Source organism: Lutra lutra, chromosome 1 (genome assembly GCF_902655055.1).
Source record: "Lutra lutra chromosome 1, mLutLut1.2, whole genome shotgun sequence".
Taxonomy (NCBI): domain Eukaryota; kingdom Metazoa; phylum Chordata; class Mammalia; order Carnivora; family Mustelidae; genus Lutra; species Lutra lutra.
The window spans coordinates 65,911,048-65,921,200 of NC_062278.1; positions in this window are offsets into that span (position 1 = coordinate 65,911,048).

The following is a 10,153-nucleotide window of genomic DNA, read 5'->3' on the forward strand; positions in this document are numbered from 1 at the left end:
TCCTGAGAGGAAAATATATAGCCTTTCTCAAGAAACAAGAAAGGTCTCAGGTACACAACCTAACCCTAAACCTGAAGGAGCTGGAGAAAGAACAAGAAAGAAACCCTAAACCCAGCAGGAGAAGAGAAATCCTAAAGATCAGAGCAGAAAACAATGAAATAGAAACAAACAAAAAAAAAAAAATAGAACAAATCAACGAAACTAGGAGCTGGTTCTTTGAAAGAATTAATAAGATTCATAAACCCCTGGCCAGACTTACCAAAAAGAAAAGAGAAAGGACCCAAATTTATAAAATCATGAATGAAAGAGGAGAGATCACAACGAACACCAAAGAAATATAGACAATTATAAGAACATACTATGAGCAACTCTACGCCAACAAATTTGACAATCTGGAAGGAATGGATGCATTCCTAGAGACATATAAACTACCACAACTGAACCAGGAAGAAATAGAAAGCCTGAACAGACCCATAACCAGTAAGGAGATTGAAAGAGTCATCAAAAATCTCCAAACAAACAAAAGCCCAGGGCCAGATGGCTTCCCAGGGGAATTCTACCAAACATTTAAAGAAGAACTAATTCCTATTCTCCTGAAACTGTTCCAAAAAATAGAAATGGAAGGAAAACTTCCAAACTCATTTTATGAGGCCAGCATCACCTTGATCCCAAAACCAGACAAGGATCCCATCAAAAAAGAGAACTACAGACCAATATCCTTGATGAACACAGATGCAAAAATTCTCACCAAAATACTAGCCAATAGGAGCCAACAGTACACTAAAAGGATTATTCACCACGATCAAGTGGGATTTATTCCAGGGCTGAAAGGTTGGTTCAACATCTGCAAATCAATCTGATACAACACATTAATAAAAGAAAGAACAAGAACCATATGATACTCTCCATAGATGCTGAAAAAGCATTTGACAAAGTACAGCATCCCTTCCTGATCAAAACTTTCAAAGTGTAGGGATAGAGGGCACATACCTCAATATTATCAAAGCCATCTAAGAAAAACCCACTGCAAATATCATTCTCAATGGAGAAAAACTGAAAGCTTTTCTGCTACCGTCAGGAACATGGCAGGGATGTCCCTTATCACCACTGTTATTCAACATAATACTAGAAGTCCTAGCCTCAGCAATCAGAAAACAAAAGGAAATTAAAGGCATCCAAGTTGGCAAAGAAGTCAAACTATCACTCTTTGCAGATGATATGATTCTGTATGTGGAAAACCCAAAAGACTCCACTCCAAAACTACTAGAACTTGTACAGGAATTCAGTAAAGTGTCAGGACATAAAATCAATGCACAGAAATCAGTTGCATTTCTATACACCAACAACAAGACAGAAGAAAGAGAAATTAAGGAGTCCATCCCTTTTACAATTGCACCCAAAACCATAAGATACCTAGGAATAAACCTAACCAAAGAGGCTAAGAATCTATACTCAGAAAACTATAAAGTACTCATGAAAGAAATTGAGGAAGACACAAAGAAGTGGAAAAATGTTCCATGCTCCTGGATTGGAAGAACGAATATTGTGAAAATGTCTATGCTACCTAAAGCAATCTACACATTTAATGCAATTCCTATCAAAATACCATCCATTTTTTCCAAAGAAATGGAACAAATAATCCTAAAATTTATATGGAAGCAGAAAAGACCTCGAATAGCCAAAGGAATATTGAAAAAGACAGCCAACGTTGGTGGCATCACAATTTCAGACTTTAAGCTCTATTACAAAGCTGTCATCATCAAGACAGCATGGTACTGGCACAAAAACAGACACATAGATCAATGGAACAGAATAGAGAGCCCAGAAATAGACCCTCAACTCTATGGTCAACTAATCTTTGACAAAGCAGGAAAGAATGTCCAATGGAAAAAAGACAGCCTCTTCAATAAATGGTGTTGGGAAAATTGGACAGCCACATGCGGAAAAATGAAATTGGACCATTTCCTTATACCATACACGAAAATAGACTCAAAATGGATGAAGGATCTCAATGTGAGAAAAGAATCCATCAAAATCTTTGAGGAGAATACGGGCAGCAACCTCTTCGACATCAGCCGCAGCAACATCTTCCTAGGAACATTGCCAAAGGCAAGGGAAGCAAGGGCAAAAATGAACTATTGGGATTTCATCAAGATCAAAAGCTTTTGCACAGCAAAGGAAACAGTTAAAAAACCAAAAGACAATTGACAGAATGGGAGAAGATATTTGCAAACAACATATCAGATAAAGGGCTAATGTCCAAAATCTATAAAGAACTTAGCAAACTCAAACCCAAAGAACAAATAATCCAATCAAGAAATGGGCAGAAGACATGAACGACATTTCTGCAAAGAAGACATCCAGATGGCCAACAGACACATGAAAAAGTGCTCCATATCACTCGGCATCAGGGAAATACAAATCAAAACCACAATGAGATATCACCTCACACCAGTCAGAATGGCTAAAATTTACAAGTCAGGAAATGACAGATGCTGGCAAGGATGCGGAGAAAGGGGAACCCTCCTACACTGTTGGTGGGAATGCAAGCTGGTGCAACCACTCTGGAAAACAGCATGGAGGTTGCTCAAAATGTTGAAAATAGAAGGGGGGTGGGGTTTTGGACACTGGGGAGGGTATGTGCTATGGTGAGTGCTGTGAAGTGCGTAAACCTGGTAATTCACAGACCTGTACCCCTGGGGATAAAAATACATTATATGTTTATAAAAAATAATAATAATAAATTAATTAAAAAAAATACATGGACATTTTGGGCGCCTGGGTGGCTCAGTGGGTTAAGCCACTGCCTTTGGCTCTGGTCATGATCTCAGGGTCCTGGGATTGAGTCCCGCATCAGGCTCTCTGCTCAGTAGGGAGTCTGCTTCCCTCTCTCTCTCTGCCTGCCTCTCTGTCTACTTGTGATCTCTCTCTGTCAAATAAATAAATAAAATCTTTAAAAAAAAAAGGAGTAAGCAGAATAAGTAATAAGAAAATTATACCTATTTACAGTATAAAAAAAACTGCCAAAAATTAAGATGAAGACAAATTCCTAAAAGCAGCTAGAGAAACAACAAAATACTTTAAAAATCTAATAATAATAATGGCTGACTTCTCAAAAGAAATTTAACAAAAACCTTCAAATTTCTAAAAAATGTAATTGCCAAGCAAGATTTACATAGCAAGTGAAAAGGAAAATAAAAACATTTTCAGAGAAGTAAAAACCAAGAGCATTTTCAACATTATACTTGCGATAAAAGGAAATACTAAAAGAAAGGAACAAAAAGTGTTAAATATGTGGGCAAATTTTTTTATTGGCTAAACATATAAATAAGGCTTCTAGGTTTTTAAAACCATAGAGAATTGAAATACATGAAGCCATAATATACAAGTCGAGCGGGAAAGGAAAAGTTTTTAGTTTCTTGCATTTTGCAGGAAGAGGTGAAAGTCTTAATTCACATTAGACACTGATAAACTAAAAAAAAAATGTTGTAATCTGTAGGATACCACTGAAGAAATTGTTACCAAGAGTATGTATGACCTTATTCACAGATGAGATAAAATTTGATAATAAAAAAGAATCAATCCAAAAGAGGGGGCATTTCTTTGTCATCCACCATAAAAACAAAATAGAGGAGAGAAAGCATATGATCACCTCAGAAGATGTAGCCGAATGCATTTGGTAGCTTTCAGTATCCATTTGTGATGGAAAACCACAACCAAATTAGAAAACAGCTTTATTGAGTTACAACAGACGTACAATATACTGCACATACTGAAAGTATTTGATTTGATAAGTTTTGACATGTACATATTCCTATGAAACCATCACCACAGTTAAGCTAAGCACATCCAGCACCTCCCCAAGTCTCCTGGAGCCCTTTTGTAATTGTTCTTTCAGCTCCCTCCCATAACCACTCCAGAACTAGCCCATCACTCTACTTCTCTTGGTTGTTAGAGTTTTGTTTGCATTTTTTAGATGTAAATTGAGTCATAGGGTCTGGCCTCTTTCACTCAGCCTAATTATTTTGAGATTCATATATGTTGTTTTATGTATCCAAGGTCCACTCTTTTTTATTGCTGAGTAGTATTCTGTTGTATGGGTATGCTACAATCCATTTATACATTCATCTGTTGATGGACATTTAAATATTTCCAGTTGTGGACTATAACAAATAAAGCTGTCATCAACATTTGTGAACAAATCTTTGTAAGAATACATGCTTTCATTTCTCTTGGGTATGGACCTATAAGCAGAATGGCTAGTTCCTATGGCTGGTAATGTTTAACTTTTTTAGAAATTGCCAAACTGCTTTTCTAAAGTAGTTTTACTGTTTTATATCCCTACCGGCAATGTGTAAGAATTCCATTTCCTCCACATCTTTGCCAAAACTTGGTTATTTCCAGTCTTTTTTATTTTAGCCTTTCTAGTAAGCAAGCAGTGTTTTTAATTTCCATAATGATTAATGATGTTCAGTATCTTTTCATATGTTTATTTGATGTTCATTTATTTTTGGTAAAAAAAATCTTTAAATCTTTGTGTATTATTAAATTTTATTTTAAACATTACTGTATTTTGAAAGTTTCTATGTAAATATAAATATAAACTGAGTATAATTCCTTTATCAGATGCATGTTGGGCAAATATTTTATGCTAGTCTTTGCTTATCTTTTAATTCTCTTAATGCATCTTAAAGAACTATTTAATTTTGATTAAGTTCACTGTTTTTTTTCCTTTTAAGGATTATGTCTTTGGTGTCATATCTCAGAAATCTTTGCCTAACCCAAGATCACAAAGATGTTCTCATGTTTTCTCCTAGACCTTTCAAGTTTCAGATTTTCCACTTAAATCTGTGATTCATCCTTAATTAATTGTTGAATATATTGCAAGCTATGGATTTTTGCATTTGGATATCCAGTTGTTCCTTCATCAACAGTTAAAAATATTACTCTTTCTCTAATGAACTGCCTTTATATAAACCTTGTCAAAAATAAGTGGTTCAATATCACATTAAAGGCATCTCACTGGATACAATGGGATACAGGAAATTATAAACAGAGGAATCCCACTGTAGTTGAATTGACTAGAACCTAACTGCTCTATAGCTTGACTCTACTATACTACATGGTCCCAAATAATGTTACAGTGTAATTAGAGAGATGAGAAGAATAATTAGCATTCAGATATTTTAAAAGATGCCTATTAGTTTTCTCTGTAGCTTTGGCTTTTCCTCTATTGACAACTTGCAACGAAAATACAATATCTGGGTAGCACAGCCAGGAAGGCTTTCAGTTTAGTGCCCTAGAGCTGGACATTTAAGAATATCTATAAGAAGACCATTAATGGGGCGCCTGGGTGGCTCAGTGGGTTAAGCCGCTGCCTTCGGCTCAGGTCATGATCTCAGGGTCCTGGGATCGAGTCCCGCATCGGGCTCTCTGCTCGGCAGGGAGCCTGTTTCCCTCTCTCTCTCTCTGCCTGCCTCTCTGTCTACTTGTGATCTCTCTCTGTCAAATCAATAAATAAAATCTTTAAAAAAAAAAAAAAAAGAAGACCATTAATGAAAAGCAAATTATATCTGTTATTTGTGTCTGTTTGTGTGAATAGTCAGTGAATGCTGTTATTTAGCTGTTTATTTATTTATAAATAAATATATATGTATATATTTATTAATAAATATATATATGTATATGTATATATTTATTTATTTATTTAGCTGTTACAGGAATGAATATACTGGCTTGGGAATTTGTATGTGTGCATATTTACATGTGGGTAAATGCCATTGTTTATTTTGAGTTATATGGTTAAAAGTTCTTAATGTCTTCAAATGTACATTTTTTTTTGTTTTGAAAAATAACTAACTACTCACTGCCAAAGAAACCCAAAGTATCCATATATGTATGGGTTTATTTCTGGATTCATTATTATTTTTCATTGATCTTTTTGTCCCTGTTGATGTCAATACCACACTTTTTTTTTTATTATTGCAGTTTTAAAATAACTTGAAATCAGGAAGTATCAGCCCCTCAAGTTTATTCTTCATTTTCAGAGTTGTTTTGGCCACTCCAAGGCCTTTGTACTTCTGTGTTAAATTTGGAATCAACTTGTCAGTTTCTTTGAAAAATCCAGTCAAGCACAAAGTAATATACAGTGGCTATTTAATATACTTGTTAATGGTAGGAAAAAACCATTATCTCATTGGGATGAAACTACTGGGCTCACCCCCTCTGTGGCTCACATACATCTACCTTACTCAGCACAAAATTCAAATATATGTTTACAAATTACTAGATTATAATAAGAAGTGAACATCACTATGTGCTAGGGACTATGCCAACTCTTTGTTATTCCATTTAACACTCACAACAGCCAGCAGGAAAGTAACTATGATTCCTCTCTATTTAATAGATAAAGACATTGAGGCTCAGAAAGGTTAAGTAATTTGTCCAGAGTCACATACCCTTGATTTGACTCCAAATCTAGTTTATTGATCATATGGCTACACTGCCTTCTGGGACCCACGAGATCCATTTAGATCATTAAATACATGCCTTATCTGCTCTTTACCAGTCTATAAACCCCACAAAGACAGAAAGACCAGTGCTCATACAGCACCTTGAATATAATTATATGGTAGGCATCTAATACATTTTTTTTAAAGAGTAAGTGAATGAACAAATGAATGATTAGGTGAGGAAAAAAGAAAAAATAAGTTTGAATTGAGTTGAGGCATACAGAATTCAGATGCATTTGTCTGTAAGGCTTCTTGTAACGTTTTGTAATGATCTAGAAAAAGGTAAAACCTGGACTGCCACTAAAGTCAAAGTCAAAGAAATCAAAGAAGCTGTCCCTATGGAAATGAAAGCTGACAGTCCCAGTTGTAGTGAGAGAAAAGTCTGGCAAGTCTTGCAGCCCAGTTTTGACCACCCAACAGGTATTGTAGAATAAGCATCTGCACAAGAAAGTTCAATGACCTAGGAAATACTTTTTGTAAGTTAGAGATCTGGATTACTTAACTAATCATACCATTTTAGAATTTTGAATGCTAAAGAGACCTTACAAATCATTGATTCTGCCTCCCCATTCCAACACAAAGAAATGGAGCCCAAGAGAGACTGGTGGCCCTATATAATGTCACCTGGCTTGCTCTTAACAGAAATCCAAATAACTCTAATTCCCAGCCCAATACTCTTCTACAACACATAGTCTCAATGCGTATCCAGTCAAAGACGATCTCACACTTTTTATGATCTGTAGACTAAAGAGGGATTTCTGCAGACAGGATTAATATCTTCACAGTCCTCTAGAGAGAGAATGGTAAAGGCCTAATAGAGGAAAGGAGAGCAAATAAACAGGGGTCCAGGAGGCTTCAAGAACAAGCTGAAAACACAACGGTTCCCCTCCTGTTAGCCTTCCTGACAGTTTCAGTGACAGCAGTATTTCCATAGTATTTATAAGAGAAGCAAGAAATTCTCTTCAGCCTGAGCTGACTCTTATTTGGAATATTTTCCTATGGCAACTCACTGCCATTTGGCCAAGTTACTTCACTGTGTTTGTGACCAATTCACTTTGCCCAACTACTTTCCTCTACCCCAAGGATAACCATCTACTGATAATATCTTCAACTAGGTACCAGTACTCAGTACTCATATTCATTATCTTCACTTTTCCCTATCACCTTGCAAATTAGGGGTGACCGTCAGTCTTGTTTAATAGATGAAGTAACAGAAGCTCAGAGTACATAATGCATCCTAGGCAACACTATTAAGAAGACACAAGACCAGAAATCAAACCCAGGTCCTGGGGATGCTAATGCTTTTGCTCTTCCCACACAGAGCAGAAAGACTGATTGAGCCAAATGATGCATTCCCAGCCAGCACATACTATTGACCAAACTGATCAGTAAGTGTTCTGGTTTGTTGGGCAGAAAGAGTGTCCTTCATGGGTGTTCAGAATAATCAATAGTTGGAAGAATCACTCACTGACTAATAGAGGTGGGATATAAAATACAGGATGAGAGAGTCAGAAAAAATAATAGTAATTAAAAATAGATAATTTGTGGCAGACACAACTCCACACTCTTTACAAAGTATATTCTTGCTTAATTCTTACAACCACATTAGGAAGGGTTTCTCTTAAAGATGAGTAATGGGAGCCTTTTAGACTTAGGTGACCTAACCAAAACCATACAGCTAGGACAAGAGTGAAAGTCTTACTTCAGAGCCCACTTTCTTAACCCTGGAAGGTTAAAAAATTCCCTGAGGAGGAAAGAACAGAGAAACAAAATACTAGGGAACTGGAAGTGTCAAAGGACAGAGTGAACACCACATTAAAATAAGCAAATTTTGAGTCACCTGCTGGAAGCTCAGTCAGTTAAGCATCTGACTCTGGATTTTGGCTCAGGCCCTGATCTCAGGGTTGTGAGATCAAGCCCCATGTCGAGCTCTGCACTGGACCTAAAGCCTGCTTAAGATTCTCTCTCTCCCTCTCCCTCTGCCCCTTCCCTCTTGCTCTCTCTCTTTCTAAAATAAAATAAAATACGCAACTTTTACTTAACAAAAATAATTGTTGTTAAACATCAGCCTCAAAGATCTCTAAAGTACCTTCCTAAATTCTACAAAGCTAAAATTGTGTTTCTTTTTCCTGTGTGAGACTTTATATAAGTCTCCAGATATAAATAAGAAATTATGTTGTCTCTATGCAATATACTTTGTTTAGTGTGAAATTGAGCAGTGCAATAGTGTTTACTATTAATGATTAGAAAACCAATTGTGTGATTCACCATAAATGATAATGGAACATGAAAAATGTATGACCACTCTTCAGTCTCTAGAGCTAAATCAGATGGAGAACAACAGTAAGATAACAGTGAGAATGAATCTCATTTCTGATCTGCATAAGAACACTGGGTGCTTGCAACTTCCTCCTTGCGTGCAGGGGTGACCTAAAGCCTTTGTTCAAACAAAGCAGCCTTGTGGGTTACTAAGTACACTTAGCTACTCTTTATCTTGGCCTCTCTTCTCAAATTAAACAACTCATCATGAAGCATCTAGGTGCCCAGGAGGCACATGGGCTCTGAGGAGACAGATCAGATTTGATTCCTGCCCCATCACTTACTAGCTGTTTGTAACATTAGATGACACATTAGGAACATCTGGTCGTGCCCCAGTATCCATTCTAACCTTTTGGTACAATAACAGAATTTTTAGTTGGGCACACTGCCACTCAGAATACAGACTGTGTTCCCTAGCCTTCCCTGTAGCTAATTCTCTTATGTATCCCATATATCTAATTCTGTCCAGTTTGAGAGTCCTATGAGCAATTCCTAATAACTTTCCTGAAAAGAAGGCTAATACACTCTCTGCTCTTGTTATTCATTCTTTCCTCAATTCTACTGCCTAAAACATGGACTCACTGAACGATGAGGTTGAAGTTAACACCCAAAGGATGAACAAATGGGGAACTGATAGGGGTCTCAGTCTCTGCAGACTTGAGACAGAGCCACAAGATGCCATCCGAACCCAGGACAAATACCTCTGCACGCTGATAGAGAAATGTACTTCTGACTTAATTGTTATTTTGAAGGTCTTTTCATATTTGGTATTCAAACCTAATCTGACTAATACAGACAAGTTGTATAAAATGAGAATAATAATAGTATACACATAGCTCAGAGGTTTATTGTGAGGATTAAATGAGAAAATGCATGTAAATACAAGGCCTGGATAATAAGAATTAAATATTTGTCATTATTATTAATGATAGTATTTCTTGCCTAATGAGGACAATTTTCTTGTCTTAGGCCTTATACAGGAATTACGATATTTGAGGCACTTCCTCAAACTAAAACATTATAAGAAAAAATATAAATGGTCTTACAGAATCACTGTGGTCCTCATACCTAAGGCCATTTCTTTCTCTATACTAAGACGCAATTTTATATAAGGAATAAAGGATTAGGGTCTAGACAGCCCAGAAGATAAACTACCAGGTTTTTTCTTTCCAATTCCTCTTCTCTAGTATTCATTACCAGTCATTAAGTGCTCTTGTCAATTACAACATTCCCACACTATGCTGTCCAGTTTTCAAGAATTCAGTCTATTTTAAACCAATTATGTTTTAGGTTTATCACTTCCTAGCACCTTAAACTCATCA